At 38.2% G+C, this 19185-nt stretch overlaps 1 long non-coding RNA gene across 1 annotated transcript; it reads right to left on the reverse strand.

Annotated features, from left to right (window-relative positions):
- Positions 1-14909: 14909 nt before the first annotated feature.
- LOC110872530 lies at positions 14910-18605 on the reverse strand. Its single transcript, XR_004864969.1, has 3 exons — positions 16097-18605; positions 15481-15593; positions 14910-15367 (listed from the first exon to the last, which is right to left on the reverse strand). It is a non-coding gene; the product is annotated as an uncharacterized LOC110872530 (long non-coding RNA).
- Positions 18606-19185: the final 580 nt, after the last annotated feature.

A 19185-nucleotide genomic window follows, 5' to 3' on the forward strand; every position in this document is an offset into this window, starting at 1 on the left:
AATGGGAATTTGAAGTGGAGTAAAATCACTAACACTTAATTTTTCAAAAATGTAGTTAGGCATTATGTTAACACAAAGATCTTTATCAATGGTGATATTACTAATAAATGAATTTTGAAAGAAACATGGAACCGGTGTAATGTTAATTTCAAAAGGATCTTCTTTTATTAGCGAGGTTTGATCATTAGTTAACTTAACACTTACTAAGTTTTTGATTTTAGCACTAGTGTTTAACTCTTTTAAAAACTTAGCATGAGGGGTTATTAAACAATGATTTTCGAAAGTAGGTGACAAGAGAATAATTTCCTCAAAATTAGACTCTTCTTGAATTTTAGCATTATCGGACTCACCTTTTTCGTTGTTTAACTCATGTGTCGGTTTTTCACTTTCATGTTCTTCCATTTTTACACTTTCAACTACCTCTACGTTATTATTATTTTTTAATTCTTCTCTTGCGCGGGATTCCTCTTCCCTTGCGCGAGATTCTTTTATATAACGTTCGATAGTTTTAAGTTGTTCCAATATCCTATTAGTTACTTCGGTGAGAGAAAAAGAATTTGGATCCTCAAAGCTTGAATCCGGTTGTTCGATCCTTGGTTCCTCATAATACTCATATGAAGTAGATGGTTCACACCATTGTTCTTCATTGTAAGTATATGATGGATAATGGTCGAAACTTTGTTCTTCATAGTACTCATATGAGGTGGGTTGTTCACGCCATGGTTCCTCATAATAAGAGTATGAAGGTGGTGGCTCATATCTTGAGTCTTCAAAGTATGAGTATGTAGGCTCATACCTTGGTTCATCAGAGTATGAGTATGAGGGAGGAGGTTCATACCTTTGGTCTTCATAGGATGTGTATGAAGTTGATGGCTCGTACCTGGGCTCCTCATAGTAGTTGTATGAATTGGATGGTTGATAAGAAGTATTATATTGAACCGAGCGTGCGTTACGACAATTAGTGCAATAATTACCCCTATAATCATCCTCATCATAGGTGTAGTTGTAACCTCTTGAGTATTGATCCATAAGAATCACTCAACAGACCACAACTGAGTCTCGGGACCAGAAAACAAAAATAAAGACGGAAACAGAAGCTGGACACGGCCCCGTGTTGGGTGAACACGGCCCCGTGTTCAGGGTCTGTATCTGGGCGTTTTAATTAAATTTACTGGTCACGTTGAGCACGGGGGCGTGTTCAGTGAGCACGGCCCCGTGTTCAGACTCTGTATCTGGGTATCTACTCTAAAAATATGCAGCACGGGGGCGTGTTCAGCGAGCACGGCCCCGTGTTCAGGCTACTGTAAATGCAAACTAAACTAAAATGCAGAAAAATGTGCGCGCGTTTTAAAAAGGTTTTGAAAAACTGATTAGGCCGTTGATTTTAAGCTTTCTTAAAATCCTTGTGTCCCCGGCAACGGCGCCAAAAACTTGATGTGCGTTAGGTGTAATATGTTTTTGATGAGTATTTAAGCCCCTTTTTTACACTTTTAGCCAAGTTTTAAATTTATAAAACACAATATTCACTAACACTAAACACACATATGGGCAAGTGCACCCATCGTGGACGTAGTATAGTGTTGGTAAGATACCGAGGTCGTCCAAGGACACAAGAGCTTTTAGTACCGGTTTATCCTCAACGTCTAATCAAATCAAAAAGTGAGAAAAATGTTTTAAACTAAGAAAAATAAAAACTAACTAAATGCTGAAAAATAAAAATAAAAAACAGATAAACAAGATGAATCACTTGGATCCGACATGTGTATTAGTATAACCTTTGATTATTTTCGCACTTTTGCACTTGTTTAAGAGATTATCTTAGTTATTGTAGTAGGCCCCTCTTTTGAAGGCGACGTTACCCTCAACCCAGTAGTTTGAGTCGGCAAGGATACAATCCTAAACGGTCGGATTATTGAAAGATAATGAATTAAGTTATTAATGCAAATTGTGGTAGGCCCCGCTTTTGGCGGTGACGTTACCCTCGGCTAAGTAGTCTGAGTCAGCAGGGATACAGTCCTAAATAGCCGGGTTATAGTATTAATAGTAGTTAACTTATGAGGGGGTCAAAGAGTTTGGATCCCCGCCATCCAATACCTATGGGCATTGAAGGAGATCCTACTAAAATTGACCCAGGTCCCAAGCAGGACCTCTAAACGCTGAACAAGGGCAAGACCCTTACCAAACCGTTCCCTTAACCCCCGACTAGGAAGCCAACATACCTCCATATAGATCGTGGAGATATGAATGGTGAAAATCTTTTATTTTATATAGACAGTAAAATAATGCCAAGACACCACGGACAAACGATAAGGAAAGATCACTTTCAACATAAGTAACTAGTTATTAAAGTCATTAATACAAAACCAAATAAAAAGTGCAAAAGATTAAAAATAAAAAGTATTATACTAAACACTTGTCTTCACCAAGTGATATAAGAGACTTAGGCAAACATGGCCTTGATTGTCAAGAACTCTTACTATCAATCTTGGATCCCGAGACGACTCACACACTCTACGATGGACAATGGATGATGGTGGTGGATGATGGTGTTATGGTGGTGATGGGTGGTGGATGAAGTGTGAGAGAGGTGGTGTGCCAAGGGATGAGAGAGAATGAAACCAAGCTCCTCTATTTATAGGCTGAACAGAAGGCTGGACACGGCCTCGTGTCCGCTGGACACTGCCCCGTGCCCGTCTGACATTCTCTCTCTTCATTAATTGTAATTCGCAATTACAATTAATGCGCCTGCTGTACTTTCACCACGCCCCCGTGCTCGCTGGACACGGCCCCGTGGTGGGCAATGGAAGCTTCTACTGGTTTGTCTTTTCTGCTGCTTCCTGGGCACGCCCCCGTGTTTGCTGGACACGGGGCGTGTTCAGACTCTGTTTTCTCTACTTTGCCTTGGGAGGTGCCGTTGAGGGTCCGGGCAGTCTACTTTTGTTCTTTTTCTTGTATTTATGGTAGAATTAGTTGTCTTTTTGCTTCTTTTGTGATTTTGAGCTCATTTCATCCTGAAAATACAAAAGGAAGACAAAAACACTCTTTTTCCAACATTAGTACTTAAAAAGGGTAAGTTTTATGCCTTAATTGATGTAATTTATATGTTGCATTTTACACACATCAGAATCCATTTCTTTGAGATTTAAATTAATTACCATTAAGTATAACCAGATTTTTATATATATATACACATATATATATATATATATATATATATATATATATATATATAAGATGCTTATTAAATATATTAAGGTTTGGGATTTATAATTAGGTCGCTCAGAGGTATTTAATTAACATGTCGACACTTTCAAATCCTACCATACATCCTTTAACTTGATCCGGGTTTATAACACGTTTGCCCTTCATGACACGTGTCTTTGTTTTATTGGGTAAGAATTTACGAGGTGTTACATCCTCACCCCCTTAAAAGAAATATCGACCTCGAGATTTACTGAAACAATTGAGGGTACTTTTCTTTCATTGTGGACTCTACCTCCCACGTATACTCGGGACCTCTTCGGGCATCCCATTTGATCTTTTCAATCGGTACATGCTTCTTCCGAAGCGTTTTAACCTGTCGATCTTCTATCGACAAAGGTTTCTCAACAAATTTCAAGCTCTCATCTATGTGCACATCTGTATGGGGCATGACTAGTGATTCATCAGCTAGACATTTCTTCAGATTGCAGATGTGGAATACATTATGAATACCATTGAGCTCTTCAGGCAAATTTAACTTGTAAGCCATTGTTCCAACGCATTCGATGATCTCGAATGGTCCTATGTATCTGGGGCTTAACTTGCCTTTCTTACCAAATCGCATCACTCCCTTACAGGGTGATACTTTTAGTAACACCTTGTTACCTACCTCGAACTTTAGAGGTTTACGCCTTTTATCTGCGTAGCTTTTCTGCCTATCCCTGGCAGCTTTTAGACGATCTCGTATCTGCACAATCTTGTCTGTCGTCTCCATGACTATATCAGGTCCTGTTAGTTGGACATCTCCAACTTCTGCCCAACAAACGGGCGTCCTGCACTTTCTTCCATATAAAGCTTCAAATGGTGCAGCTTGGATACTGGAGTGATAGCTATTATTGTACGAAAACTCGATTAGTGGAAGATGATTATCCCAACTTCCACTTAGATCAATAACACAATCCCTTAATATATCTTCCAGCGTTTGAATTGTTCGCTCGCTCTGACCATCCGTCTGAGGATGATATGTTGTGCTGAAATTCAATCGAGTGCCTAGGGATTGTTGAAAACTTTTCCAGAAGTGCGATGTATACCTTGTATCCCTATTAGAAATGATAGACACTGGCACCCCGTGGAGAGATACAATCTCATCCACGTACAGCTGAGCTAACTTATCTGAGTTATGTGTTTCCTTAATAGGTAGGAAGTGGGCTGACTTCGTCAGTCTATCCACTATCACCCAAATAGTATCGTTTCCTCGCTTTGTCTTTGGTAGCTTGGTGATAAAATCCATAGTCACAACCTCCCACTTCCAGGTGGGAAGTTCAGGCTGTTGCAGCAAACCTGACGGCTTCTGGTGTTCTGCCTTAACTTGAGCACATGTCAGACATTTGGCCACATAAGTGGCTATTGACTTCTTCAAGCCTATCCACCAATAATGTGCCTTTAAATCCTGGTACATCTTGTCACTTCCAGGATGAACAGAATACTTGGAACTATGGGCTTCCTGAAGGATTACTTCCCTAAGTCCTCCATAGATTGGAACCCATATTCGTCCATTCAATCTTAGGACTCCATCCTTGCCACAAGATAACTGTTCTGCAGTGACTCCCAGTTTTTCATTTGGGTAGTTAGCTTCCAACACAGCTTCCTTCTGAGCGGCTAACAACCTTTCATTCAAGCTGTTTCTCAATTCAATGCTCTTGGCATTGATCCTTATGGGCTTCACCCTTTCCTTCCTACTTAAGGCATCGGCGACTACATTCGCCTTGCCTGGATGGTATCGGATTTCACAATCATAGTCATTTAAAGGCATCAGCGACTACATCCGCACGCAATGAAATGCCTCAGCATCCAATGCAAGTCTGTGAAGTCTTTGATATATGGGGTATCGACTTCATGGGACCATTTCCAGCCTCGCGAGGTAATAAATATATCCTAGTTGTTGTATACTATGTCTCAAAATGGGCCGAAGCTCAAGCTTTGCCCACAAGCGACGCTAGGGTAGTCGTGAGGTTCTTAAAAAGTTTATTCGCCCGATTTGGTGCTCCAAAAGCACTGATCAGTGACCGTGGAACGCATTTTTGTAATGCGCAGTTAGAACGAGCCTTGTCCCGTTATGGTGTTCATCTTAGATCGGCTACGCCATATCATCCTCAAACGAGCGGGCAAGTAGAGGTCACGAATCGGGGTTTGAAAAGAATCCTTGAGCGGTCTATTAATAACAACTGCAAGGATCGGTCAGACAAGCTAGATGACGCTCTGTGGGCTTTTAGAACAGCATTCCAATCACCTATCGGGACCACACCCTTTAGGTTGGTTTACGGGAAAGCCTGTCATCTACCTGTCGAGCTAGAACACAGGGCATATTAGGCCTTGAAGACGGCAAATATGGATTTAAAAAGCGGAGGTGAAGCCCGTTTTCTGCAAATCCACGAGCTCGAGGAACTAAGAAACCATGCCTATGAAATTTCTAGCAGGTACAAAGAACGAGTCAAGAGGCTTCATGACAAAAGATTGAGAAAACATAAAGATTTCCGCGTTGGGGATCTTGTTTTATTGTCCTCCTCGCGACTGCGTTTATTCCCCGGGAAATTAAGATCTCGATGGACGGGTCCTTATACGATCAAAGAAGTATTTCCATACAGAGCCGTCATCATCAAAAATTTAAGCGGGGAAACATTTAAAGTCAACGATCATCGTTTAAAACATTACATCAACGGACCGGTTGACCCGATGGAGGAAATTCTCGAACTCCACATCCCGCACACTTAAAACAAGTGTGGGGAGAATAAGTCTAGCTATCGACTCGCTGACAAATTTAGCGAGCGTGTTTTCACACGCTAAGGGTAATTTTGTATACATTAGTTTTTAATATTTATTTCATAGTTCGTTAATTTTTCGGTTTTAAAAATAGGTACATACAAGCATGATACATAATTTTTGGAATTTTGAAGCTAGTTTATTGTTAGAATATATGAAATAGTGCAAAAATGGGAAAATAGGGTAAAAATTCAGAGTTATGAGCTCACTGTGGAAAGTTACACAAAGAGGCCCAGGTGTTGCCAAATCGGCATGGTAGTGCAACCCTTAGTCAAAACAGCTCACTTACTCATGCATCGGACAGTCATCGGATCGCACTACCATGCGACCGCTGCACTACCATGCTACCCGATAACACAGGCCGAACCAGGACAACGATCTGGATTGGCACGACCGTGCCAAATCCGCACGACCGTGGGGCTTGAAAACCCAACAGTAAAAATCGGGGTATTTAAACAAATTTGCAGTAAAAACATAACACTTTTACGAAACCCTAGCAGCCGCACGGGAGTTCCAGGTCGCCTCCACCCGAAAATCACCAAATTTTTGCCTAGATTTTGCTTCAATCATCTTCCAAGGTATGTTTCCAACTTGTTTTGTAGATTAAACTTAGTTTCTGATGTAGATCTGATGTTTAAGCCAAAAAATTTCGGGTTTTCTTCATAAGTTCAAATGAACCCTTATTCTTGAGTGATTAATGTTAAATCGATGATTCTGATGCTTGATTCGAGATCTATCCACTGATTACAAGTTAAATTTTGAAAGATACAAGTTAAAATCAGTGATTTAGACTATTTTCTGATGATAATTGTTGTCGCACGGTCACGCCATTGAAACGGCATGACAGTGCCGATCAAAAATCAAGAAGCGGTCATCGATTCAAAGCTGCGATGCCGATTCGCACGGCAGTGCCAATTTGGCACGGTTGTGCGACACGAGTTTCCGGGAACAACATGTTGAACGATCACGGAATGGCACAGCAGTGCCACCTGTGGCACGACCGTGCGACTGCAAAAACAGAAATAGAAGCTCGTAAACAGCCTGTTCCGGTGGCGGCAGTGAAATTTTTATATTTTGCTCTTATTTAGTTGTATCCCTGTATGCAGATGAATCACAGATTCCTCCAGTTCAACGAGAACAAAGCGAAAGAACAAACCTGTATGGCAAGATTAGAAGCTTTATGGAATAGACGAGGACAAATTGGTGACCCGAGAAGGATCAACTGGGACACTCTAACAGCCCTAAACCAAGAACAGAGGCTATCCGACATGATGTCACATCCGATGTCAAGGTTGTTTAATATTGCAAGACCTGTTTATTTTGAGCTTACATTGGAATTTTTCGCCTCCTACACTTATGAAAAACCAAGAAGCGAAAATCCCGACTTTAAAAACAGGGAGACAATACAGTTCAGGCTGGGAAGAAAGTGGCATAAGTGGTCAGTTGCTAGACTTGGAAGAAGATTGGGCATAAACTCAGCTGAAGACATCAATTCAGAACTTTTCACCAATATCTACAAGTTTGATAATGATCAGCAACGAGCCAACTTTTGGGCCCAAGTAGCAGTTGGACCACCCTAGGAAGCTAGGAAAGCTAAAGCTTCACGACTACGAGACCCGGTACTGAGGGTCATTCATCAGGTCATGAGTCACACCATCTGTGGATGCATGGACAGTGCAGGAAACTGTCCTACTCCAGATCTTCTTTTCATATATTCCTTAGTGACTGGAGTACATGTCAACCTCGCAGCTAGAATGGCTGAATTCTTTGTGCACAGCGCGGGGAGAACCACAAGCAGTGAAATCCATGGTGGTAAATATGTGACTCAGTTGGCATACAACTTGGGTATTATGACAGATGATGTAGTCAACGGTCTCACGATGGTTCACACAGGAGGAGATGTGGATATGAGGTCTTTGTGAGCGATGGGGCTAGTAGTAGATACAAATAATGGCCCGCGACTGAGGGGTCTAAATGGGGAAATATGGGATCCACTACCACTACCACCACAAGACGAAGACGTCAACATGGAGGAGCATCAGGTGCTAGAGCCACAACCACATGATCAGCCACAACATCAAGAGCACGACCACCAGCATCAGTATCAACACCAACAAAACTGGCCTCCAGGTATACCTTCCTACCCTGAGTTGTACCAGCAGTTCCAACATATGCAGGTTTCTCAAGATGCTATCAGGGCAACTCAAGACGCTATGAGAGCCGACTAGTTAGCTATGTGGGCATCTCAGCACACCATGAGGGAGGAAATGTATGCAGGATTTTCCTACATCTTTGGAGGACTACAAAATGCATATCCAGGCCACTTCGGCAACCCTCCACAGTTTCCATTTGGAGATACAGGTACCTATGGGGCAGGTTCATCTGGAAAACGCCACCATGATGGTGATGTTGATGAGGAGTAGGAGGAGGTAGGGAAAAACAGTTCAGAAACTAATGTTTATGTTATTTATTTTAGTACTTCGTTTGGGATATTATTTTTAAACTTTATGTCTGTGTTTAGTGTTTTAAGTAGTTTATTTGTTTGCTTGAATAATGGATACGGTTTGGTTATCTAACATTTTGATCAAAGGTAATGTTCACTGCTTTGGCAAGTGACATACTTGGCTGATTTAAAAGGAAATGCACACAGAGTTGAGACGACTTCAAACAAAGTCTACTCAAACAAGTCAACTCCAACTCTGACGGAGTACCTCTTTCCCTTTTTCACATTATTAGTTTAGCTCTTCATAATTGCTTAACTAATATGTATTTCACATTGGGGACAATGTGAAGTTCAAGTGTGGGGAGGGGTTTAAAAGGTCTTAAACTTTGTTTGTCCTTAATTGTTCTCATTTCTGTATATATTTTCGAAAAATAAAACAAAAATGGTCAATTTGTGTTCTTTAGAAAGCATCAAATTTGATAAAAATCAACAAGCCAGTTTGATTTTTGGAAAAGATAACTAAAAAGCATGATAAAACGAAGAAAGACTAGCATGTTTATCTTTATATTTATACCCATTCCTTCCGTTTACGAGAGCATATTTTTGAGCCTTTACAGCTTTCTTGTCAAATGCTTCTTTGTTTTTGCGGAAAAATGAGTGAGCCGGATGTTTTATGTAATTTAGAACTTGTCATTTGAATGCTTTTCAAAATCATAAATATGTGAAATTACATAGAAATGATAGAGGCAATTAGGATAACCCCTTTGTCAGCCTTTTTCTTTGTTTATATCCTGCACCCAACACTATCCATTAGTTCGCCATGTCGAACCTATTTTTCGTATTTTTCTAAACCCAAATTTAAAGCCTACTTACCCAAAAATATAACCTTTTCTCATTCACCCTTATTTTTGTTAAAAATTTGGCCATAAGATATAAGTTTCATTTCAACTTAAAAGAAAAAAAAAGGAAAAAAAAAACTGTTTGTCAAAACTCTCGAATGAAAGTAAGGAAAGACAATCAAGGAAGAAAAATAGAGAGTTAACATACAAAAAGAATAAACACTGAACACCTACACAATAGTTTAGCAACATGTTCAGAATCCTAGAAAATAAAGCACTAAGTTTTTGGCCAAGTTTTAATCTTTCTTGCTACTTTCAAATATCCATTCCATACCCTTAACCTTAGCCTATCATTACAACCCATCAAAGACCTCTTGATTTATGCTTTTCACATATTAATTGGTGGAGATTAGATCTTTTGACAAGCTTATGATATTGCATGATTCATTGACTAGGCATCGAGTGTTTTACATACACATTATATATATGATTCAGAAATTTAACCGAGTGTGTGTGAACATTCTGAGAAATATAAGGATTCGCATGCTAAGTCATTTCGAAAGTAAAATCATTGCCTTATGGTTATCCTTTCAAATATCTAAACAAAGCTTGTTTGTTTTAAATCTTTGATGATGTCTTTTTGAAAACCAATTTGACCTCCAAACAAATTAGTAAATCTTGTGAATATTCAGATTTGATTTCGTATTTTATTTTAAGTTTGCTTGAGGACAAGCAAAGTCCAAGTGTGGGTATGTTTGATATACGTTAAATTATACATGTTTTTATACCCCAAAACACTTCCGTTTTAAGCATTTTTGACCGAAAACACAACGTTTAGGTGCCGAATCCGGTACTTTTATATCTTCAGGTCTTAAACAGAGCATAAAGGATTATTTTGATGAAAACGGACAAAATCTGATGCATTTCTGATGAAAATGGCAAAAATCTGATGAACTGCCAGGTGTGGCACGACCGTGCCAACAGCGGCACTGCCGTGTCGTTGCTCCGATCTCGGAAGCACTACTAGTGCAACCAGGAGTGCCAACTGTTTCTCGGGCCGCACTACCGTGCCACCCGAGGCATGACCGTGCCAAAGCTTGACCAAGGTTTCTGACCAACATTTCTGATGAGTGGCACGGCCGTGCCACCAGCGGCACTACCGTGCCAATCTGATGACCCAGCAACTTGTCCACTTGGCTGGCTCGGGATCGAAGAAACTGACGTCACCTGACAACACCTGCCGCACTACCGTGCGAGATGGGCACGACCGTGCCGATGAAGAAATCTCCTATAAATACAGCCATTTGCTACTGGTTCGAGTGTTGGGTTTTTCTTCATGTTTCTGGGCGATTTCTGGGTTCCGAAGCAGTCCTGATCAGATCCATTTGAAGCTTAAAGATCGAGTGTGTTAGTGCACTACATCTGTTGATTTCGTCTAGGTGTCTAGGATCAGGTCTTATGTCGTAATGTATAGCATAGGGCACGTAATACGAGAAAACAGGAGTCTGTATGTGTTTCATGAACTAGGTCCGCTCATAGGGACATAGGATTTTAGGTTCGCTTATTTGACAGTATGGTTCGCTTATGTGAACTAAGCTGGTCCGCTTTTATGGTCATACGACACATAAGCGGACCCAACTGCCTATATATAGAAGTCGTTTGAGCGGACCTCAGTAGTTGTTGTTGGATTCCACGCCGAAGCTCTGCCGGTGTGAAGATTGAACTGTAAAACGTTTCAAATCAATAAAACAAGCAGTTAGGATAAAGAACAAGCTATATCTACTTGCATTTCTTATTATTCCGCATCTGAAACGCAAGAGACAACCACTGAACGACTCGTTCGGGTCAGCAAACGATCCTACAGAGTGGAAGCATAACCGATCCAACCCATCAATTCCTTGCTTGTTTATGGTTCGATTCCTTGTTCTTGAACATGTATTCTGATCATTTTGCAAGTATTGAGCTGATGTTAGTTTATGTTTAATGTAGTTTATGTAATAGTAGTAATACACTTGTTTCTTGAATAATCTTTATGTTGTAATCTTGTTTATATGGAACTTTAGTACTTTTTCATGTTTGAATCTTCATGATTATATAATGAACATTTCATTGATGTTGAGTTCTTGATTATGTTTGATTATTTTGGATAATGAATCTGTGGTTAGTGGGATGGTAACTATTTCTTGATTAATCACTTGTTTGTAAATTTGTTTACACCATGAAACTCGAGAGGGGTATTGGTTTTATCCAAGATATATCTTATTTTGATTAGGAATACCTTCTTGCACGTAAGAGTTCTAACGAATTATATGGTGTTGATTACATGTTCTTGCATGCGGTTTATGATCCTTGTTTAGTAGTTTTGGTCTGAAATTGCTGACATGGTAGATTTGTATTCAAGACTTGTAAAGGTGAAATATGTTGTTATATGATCTACATAAATGCTTATCCTCATGGCTGTATTGTGACCATCGGTATTGCTTTCTTTGATAAGTGAGGTTAGAAAACTCCTAGCGGATGACTAATCTATCTTAAAAAGATTTACATGAATGAATATCAATAGCTCGCTAAAGAATGATTTTAGGTGGTTAACATGTGTTTATCGTGTTAACTTTCCGAAGAATCATCACGTTAGAAAACTCCTAGCAGATGACTAACTGTCTTGAAATTGGAAAATTGATTAAGTGCTTTTGTGACATATCTGATAGATAACATGTTTAGGTTGTTTGTGAAACAAGATAGTAGTATATTTATGCTTTAGTTGTAATTTAGATAACTTCGTTAAACAACCATTCACTTATCCTTTTATCTAGTAATCTAATGACAAAGATTTAGTACATTATAACGCCCGTGTTCCATGGATCGATATCTGGCTCTTACCAATACTTTGCTGCATATATGACGGGATACACTTGTCCTTTGTTGTGTGTGTTTTAATGTTAATCTATAAACCATTTTTATAAATAAAAAACATATTTCGTTGCATGTGAAAATACAGTAAATAAATATGTATGTAAACATGTACGTCAATATTCAAACATAAGGTCATGGCTAGGTTATGAACACCAAAATATATATCCACATATATATATAATTCAAGAAGTAAAAATGGTTCGCTTTTTAAAACCTACTTTTCGGTCAGGAATGAAAAAACCAAAAAATGTGAGTTTTTATCCAAACAAACAAATCATCCAAATGACATAATTTTTCAAGATACTTTTATGCATGTAAGAAAATAATCTTGAACAACAAAGGGATAACCAAGCTTAAAATTTCGACCATAGGGTTTCTCCAAACAAGAAAAACCCGAAATTTCAAATTATATAAGCGACTCTAGATACCATTGTTGGGTTTTTCAAATGTTTATCAAAGTTATTTTATCCATATAAGATCAAGACGCAGCGGAAAAGTTATTTAAAACATGTTATTTATAAGATATAAAATTCATTTATATGTGAAACCCAATACTCGGATCCATATACGAACATGAATGCTATCAAACATAACCATAGGGTGTTATGGAATACTACCTTCCAAGAGCAAAAGACATGAAGAGGACGATGCTTCTTGAATGGTAATCTTCAAGAGTAGAAGATCTCAAGCTTGTATACCCCAAGCCTTCCAACAAACACCTTAAGTTTAGCTAGAATTTTACACTTAAAACTCACTTGAAAAAATCCCCTCTTGATCAACCATACATGGCCGAAAATATGGAGCATTTTTAGAGAGTTCTTGCACTTGAAAAATCCCCTCTTGATCAACCATACATGGCCGATTTTTTTGAGAGAGTTTTTCAAGTCTTCCACTTGAAAAAAGATCTTGGATCTCTTTATTTTGTCACACAAAATTGTTATAAAAAGATGAGAGAATTAGCCACCTCAAACATCCAATCATGAGTCATCTAGTATCTAGTATGACAAATGCATGTAATGTTATAGGACCAAAATTGGTCTTGGGAAGACTCCAAGGGGGAGGTAGCCCACTTGTGGGTTTTTAAAAAAAAAAATTCAAAAATTTCCTTTTAACATTTTAAGTCTTATTTAATTTTATAACTTTTTTAAAATTATAATATCACATGTTATAAGACTTATACAAACTTTTAAAATGTTATTTAACTCATTAAATAACAAAAATAAAATATTCTCTCAAAATAAATTATCCATATAATTTATTAGTTTCTCAAATGCAATTATTTAGAAAACCAATTTCTAAATATTCTAAGTGTTAATATTTATTTGTTTGATCATATCATAAATTAATATTATAAGTGTTTGTTTAGCTTGTTATTGGGTATGACCCGACTTGGATCATAACGTACTAGCCACATCAATTTAATATGTGTATTGGGCATACAGAGTCTAACAAATGTCAGAACCATTCAGACATTTGCTCGTGAAACAAACAGTCTAAACTATTAAGTGCTGAACCAGTAAGAATTCTGAACCATTAAGAGCTTCATTAAGAGGTAAACAAACAGCCCCTTAGTGCAGGTTCGTGTCCCTACGAACGATTATTTTATTTATTTATTAGGTTTTCTTATGGCATCACCAACTATCAAGTGCTAAGCCCAATAATTCGTTAGCTAGGTTGTCAATTCATTTGTTTCCTACTGGATTTCATCAAAATAAAAGCACAAACTTTTTATTATCTAAATTAAATTTAGTAATAAGCTCAAGCAATTATTATTAGTAATTATTATCGATACAAATAATAATTATTATTTAATTTGTAGTTCTTTTAGTTGGTCATTTTTTGGGTTTCATTTTCCTTAGCTAAAACATCAGTGACTACAGCCGTTAAAAAAAAAAAAAAAAAACTTAAGTGACTAAATTATAGTTCAATTTAAAAAAAAATGAACTTGACGCGGAGAAGGAAGTGTTTTTTTGGGTTTCATTGTTTTCACAATTTGTTTGCTTTGCATTGTAGGTCGTGAATGCTATTCGCAACCCACCTGAGTTGTCCGCCTTTGTTGCCCAGTTGACAAGGGCTTGACCGGAGGATTCCGAATGTGTACCGGTGCTATCGCGTTTCCGTCGTCTTTTAAAATCATGTCTTGTAAAATAATACACGTGTACACAACAAACTTTTCGACATACAGAACCTATGCCGAAAAAATATCTTCGTTGTATTTCGGGTCTTCGACAAAATAATCCGCCATGAGTGTCTCATGCACCTCACATTGACGTTCAATATATCTCCTTCAGTTAGATGTGCCTGTGTCTTGAAGTTCGGCTTCTTCGATTAGATTTTGGAAAAAAAAAGAATGCTACTATCGGATGATTCGTCGCTACTATCGGGTGGAAAAAACAACGGGATTTCATCCGCCATTTTGTTTTGGAATGATTGGGTAAATGTTTGGTATTTTTTTGGTGTGGTTTGGATATGAATTTGAATGTGTTTGGGTATGAATTTATGTTTGGTATTTATAGTTAAACTAGATAAGAGGCCCGCCGCGTTGCGGCGGGGGCATACAGATTGAGCCTATCATAAACGATGTCTTGACAATCCTTTTCAAATCAACCAAGTTTAAACTCTAAACATTGGAGGTTTCAATGTTATACCTCCTTGTTTGACTAAAGCTTAGCATGTTTACCCGCTCTAACCAGTTTCGCAAAGCTAAAGCAAACTAATATTCTTCTATTATGCCCACATTAATGATACAAAACTTGCTATCACATTTATACACATGAATGAAACTACCCGCTCTAGTTCATTAAGCTAACCGAACTTAAAGATTCATCATCGTCACAAATCTTGAACATGTGTAGTCAAACCCGACAAATCTTGACCTTCATATCCCACCCATACCTACACCAAGAACTTCTTCCCTTTTGTACCATATTCAACACCTACTTGTACATGTACCATTTTTTTCATTCCAATAATTACATTCAATTTTGAAACCAAAAAGTATTCTTTGACTTCAAAAGTCAAAGACATACTTTCTTTTCTTTTTTTAATGAAACGAACAGCTGAAAGAGAGAATACCGTCAATTCTTTGAATAAGTTTCTTCACTTTGTGTTTGCAACCATCACCGTGTAGATGAACTCTAAGAATACAAGTCTAAATCGGGCAAAAAAGAAACAGAAATATATTAATCAAAAAAGTGACACTGTCATACACACAAAGTTGCCTACAGTGGCCAGAAAAAGAGGTTAAGGTTAACTTGTGTGTACCTCATTGCCAAGTACTTCATCGGGAGTTTTTTTTTAAAAGGAGCAAGTCGGAGGCAGTACCACTGGTGGCGTTTATATGTCTTTAATGATGCAATGCAAGTGAACTTCATGTTCTACATATAGGAAAAAAAGATTTAAAAAAAGAAAAGGATGAGAGATAGAATACTGGAAAATGAAAGTAATAGGGGGGACAAATATTGTTTCAGCAAAAGAAAATAGTAAAAATGGTTTATTTCTTTTTTTAACCTACAGCCTAATGCATGGCCAACATAACAATGAGTCATTCATAGTTTAAAAAAACTCCCAACTTGTCAGTTTATATAATTACTTAATTAGCAACTACCCAATACAAATCAACAGAAATCCCCCAGCCTCTCAGTTAGGTATATAAATCAGATTTAGCCCCCAAATCAAAAAGTCTATTAAACTAAAGTCAAATGAACAGCAAATAAATGAAAAAGTTAAAACTTAAAATTGACATCAGATAAACCGCATTACCTTCGAATCTAAATAGAAAAACATATATATAAGAAATCGAAAATTTGCAACAAACCATTTGTATGCCAAAAAAAAAAGAAACAATCATATTCATAACCTAAAACTCTAAAACTCTTACCATCAAATGTTCGACTGCAGTAGGTCGTCTCCGCCACCGGCAGTCGCTTTACATGCTGCGAAACACCACGAGAGCCACGACAATGACAACTTTATTACAAAATAACCATACAACCTAAATCTCAAAAGACGATCATCTTCATTTCCGTTTACCCCTATCGTCACCGTCGTCATTGATACCACCGGCCGCCGGAGTGTGGTCGGATTCTCTTTCTCTCGATCTCTCCCTCTACCCAGACTTTGTGAGAAAGATGGTTTAGGTTTCTCATACGATGAGGATTAATGACGCGTGTCCCCTTGAGCTGATGTATTTTCCACTGCCAAACTATCTAGACAAAAATACTAACAAAACTGGTACAATAGCACAAGATTCAGGGAACTTAGTTTTATCTGTAATTGTCGACTTAATTAATTAATAAAATAAATAGCTTAAGTTACAATCAAGATTTGTAGTTAACTTTATAAAGCATAATATATTGTAACTCAAGTTTATTATCACAAAAAGCCTTTGCTTGGTGATATAAAGGAAAGTCTACACCTACCTTTCCAACGACTCCTGTATCCATCAGCCACTACCATGGAATCTGTAGCTCTTTGTATCTCTTACTTGTACCCTCTCTACTTCTTTCCACTCCACTAATGCTTGACTCTAATCTATTTATACTTCTTTGGCCGTGCCTAACATTACTCACAAGTTGAGCTCTGTATTCTTCATCTTTGCAACCAAATCAGAACTATTTTGACTTTGATCAACAAATTTCAACCCAAGAATACAACCACTTGACCTAATTCCCAAACATTTATAATCAACATAACTAAACGTATGACTACATATGCACATAGAAAAATAAAGAAGAGATGCAGGTCGAGTTTCGTTCACCGGAGCTTGGTTGGAACTTGACCGGATTCTTGTCGGAATTATTTATCACCGAGAATAGTCTCAAACGACACATCAAGAACCGATGTAACTGAAACTGTAACATGCAACAGAATAGAAGACTTACCGGATCTTCGCCGGAGACTCGTCATACTTCACCGAAATACACTCCTCGTCGATGATTCTTTGAGTGTCAGTCGTGTAGCGTCATAAGTGAAAAGCGCCGCCGTGCGCCGCCTAGTAACCACCGTAAACGTTGGTCCTTCCACCGTTTCTCTCTCTCAAACGAATCTGCATCTCTATCTCTCATGTCTCTCTCTTCTCTTTGTATGAAATATAAAGCTTCCAAAAGAAGCTTTAGTGTACAATCAACATATTAAGAACCATGAATATAGCCCAAACTCGAATTCAATACACAGTTTTTTAATTCTCTTGATCCTTCAATAAATTTGTGATCCTTCAATAAATTTGTGATCCTTCCAAATAATGATATAGAATCATGAAAATCATCGAAATAAACCGGTTATCACTCTCACTACCTATCTAGCTTCCTATCGTTTGAGAGGGTTTTCACCCGACTTACTGTGTTGACCGAGTTAACTTGGTTGACTGAGTTAACCAAGTCTTTGACTCCCATCAACAACCAACATAGCTATCATCAATAGCTTTTGATCTTGTTTCCACAGTCCCCTCATGCAATCCAATCTCCACGTTCTATTCTATCCTCTTAGATCTACTAACACACGGTATTTAATCTTTTTCATCTCAGAAGTCAAACCTAGTCTCATAAAAATTACCTTCCAAGGTAAAACTATTTTTACAACCTAATAAGAATACAACTCCAATCTACTTTTTTTGTATGTGTATTAGTGTATATGCTTACAAGGTACTAACAAATAAAAAAACAAACAAACCAGCATACTCTTTTGATCGGCTATTCAACCCACCCATTTTGCCACCTCTTTTAACAAAAATTTACAATCTTCGTTGGTCTTTCTCTCAACAACTTTTCAACAGCAACTTCATGAAGTAAAACAGGACAGTTAACCAGTATTTGAAAGGCCCCTTTCGCTTAACAAAAAGGCTAAAACCTTAACCTTATCCTAAATAATTTATCTTTTGCTAAATTCCGTTTCTAAATGGAGGCTGAAGCTGGACCTATCCTTCATTAGTAAACTATTTAGTAGAATGCCAGAAGATGCTTCTCGTTGAGGAGCAAGAAAATAACACTTATCACAAGTTTCACCAAATCATATTCGTTAGGAGCCGATCTAAACAAAAATAAAACATGCAAGCGAAACGAAGCTTACTGCAAAACTCGTAGGAATTAACTGAAGCCTTGCCGGATTCCTAAACCTTCAAAACTCCGCGGTCACTATTATTGCAATCGGGTCCGTTGTGGTCGTCACAGTTGTCAACTGAACCACCGCCTTTTACCTAACACCACCATCACTGTTGTTTATTTTTCCAACCCGACACCACCTAGACCACCACTGTTGTAGCTCCGTCTAAAGCATCATGGCTCTGCCATCACCGGCGGCCGGAACCCATCGGAGCCCTTTTTCTTTGCTGCTCTCTCTCTCTACTTTCTCTCTCTAAAGTCTTCAAACATCTTTTATGGAAAAGTTGAGGTCATGTACCAATTATTACAAGCAGGGGTCAATGTATCTATGGAAAAGTTGAGGTCATGTACCAACAAAACTTACCAACAAAACTGGTACATGACTTTAAGCCGTATGCACAACCTTTACTGCATAAACAAAACTTAAAGCAATGGGTACAACCATTGACGCAGCCAAATGTTACAAATTAGAGTTATATATAATTTAAAACAAAAATTGTTTTAAACGGCTATATAGCCGTTGAATGTCTCCAACGGTCAAAACTCGCTCCTTTCTCGATCGGTATAGGTTCACCAATTAATGAATGACACCGAGCGGTAAAGGGGGTTGGAGGCGGTGTTACCGCTCGGTAAACAGGTTTACCGCCCCACTTTACCGCCTTAGTTGATGACACCAAACAGTGTTTGTAGAATCGGACCGGACATCGAACCAGTTGTCTTACTGGTCAGCTGGATGGATCTATCAGGTTGGATTTAAAATGGAGTGGCATCATAAATAATTTATTTACATATTAAGCATGTACAGGTAATGTGATAAATGGTTTGGTTTGACTTGAAGTGCATTTGACAACCTCAAACGTTAGATTTGATC

This window comes from Helianthus annuus, chromosome 8 (genome assembly GCF_002127325.2).
Source record: "Helianthus annuus cultivar XRQ/B chromosome 8, HanXRQr2.0-SUNRISE, whole genome shotgun sequence".
Classification (NCBI taxonomy): Eukaryota; Viridiplantae; Streptophyta; class Magnoliopsida; order Asterales; family Asteraceae; genus Helianthus; species Helianthus annuus.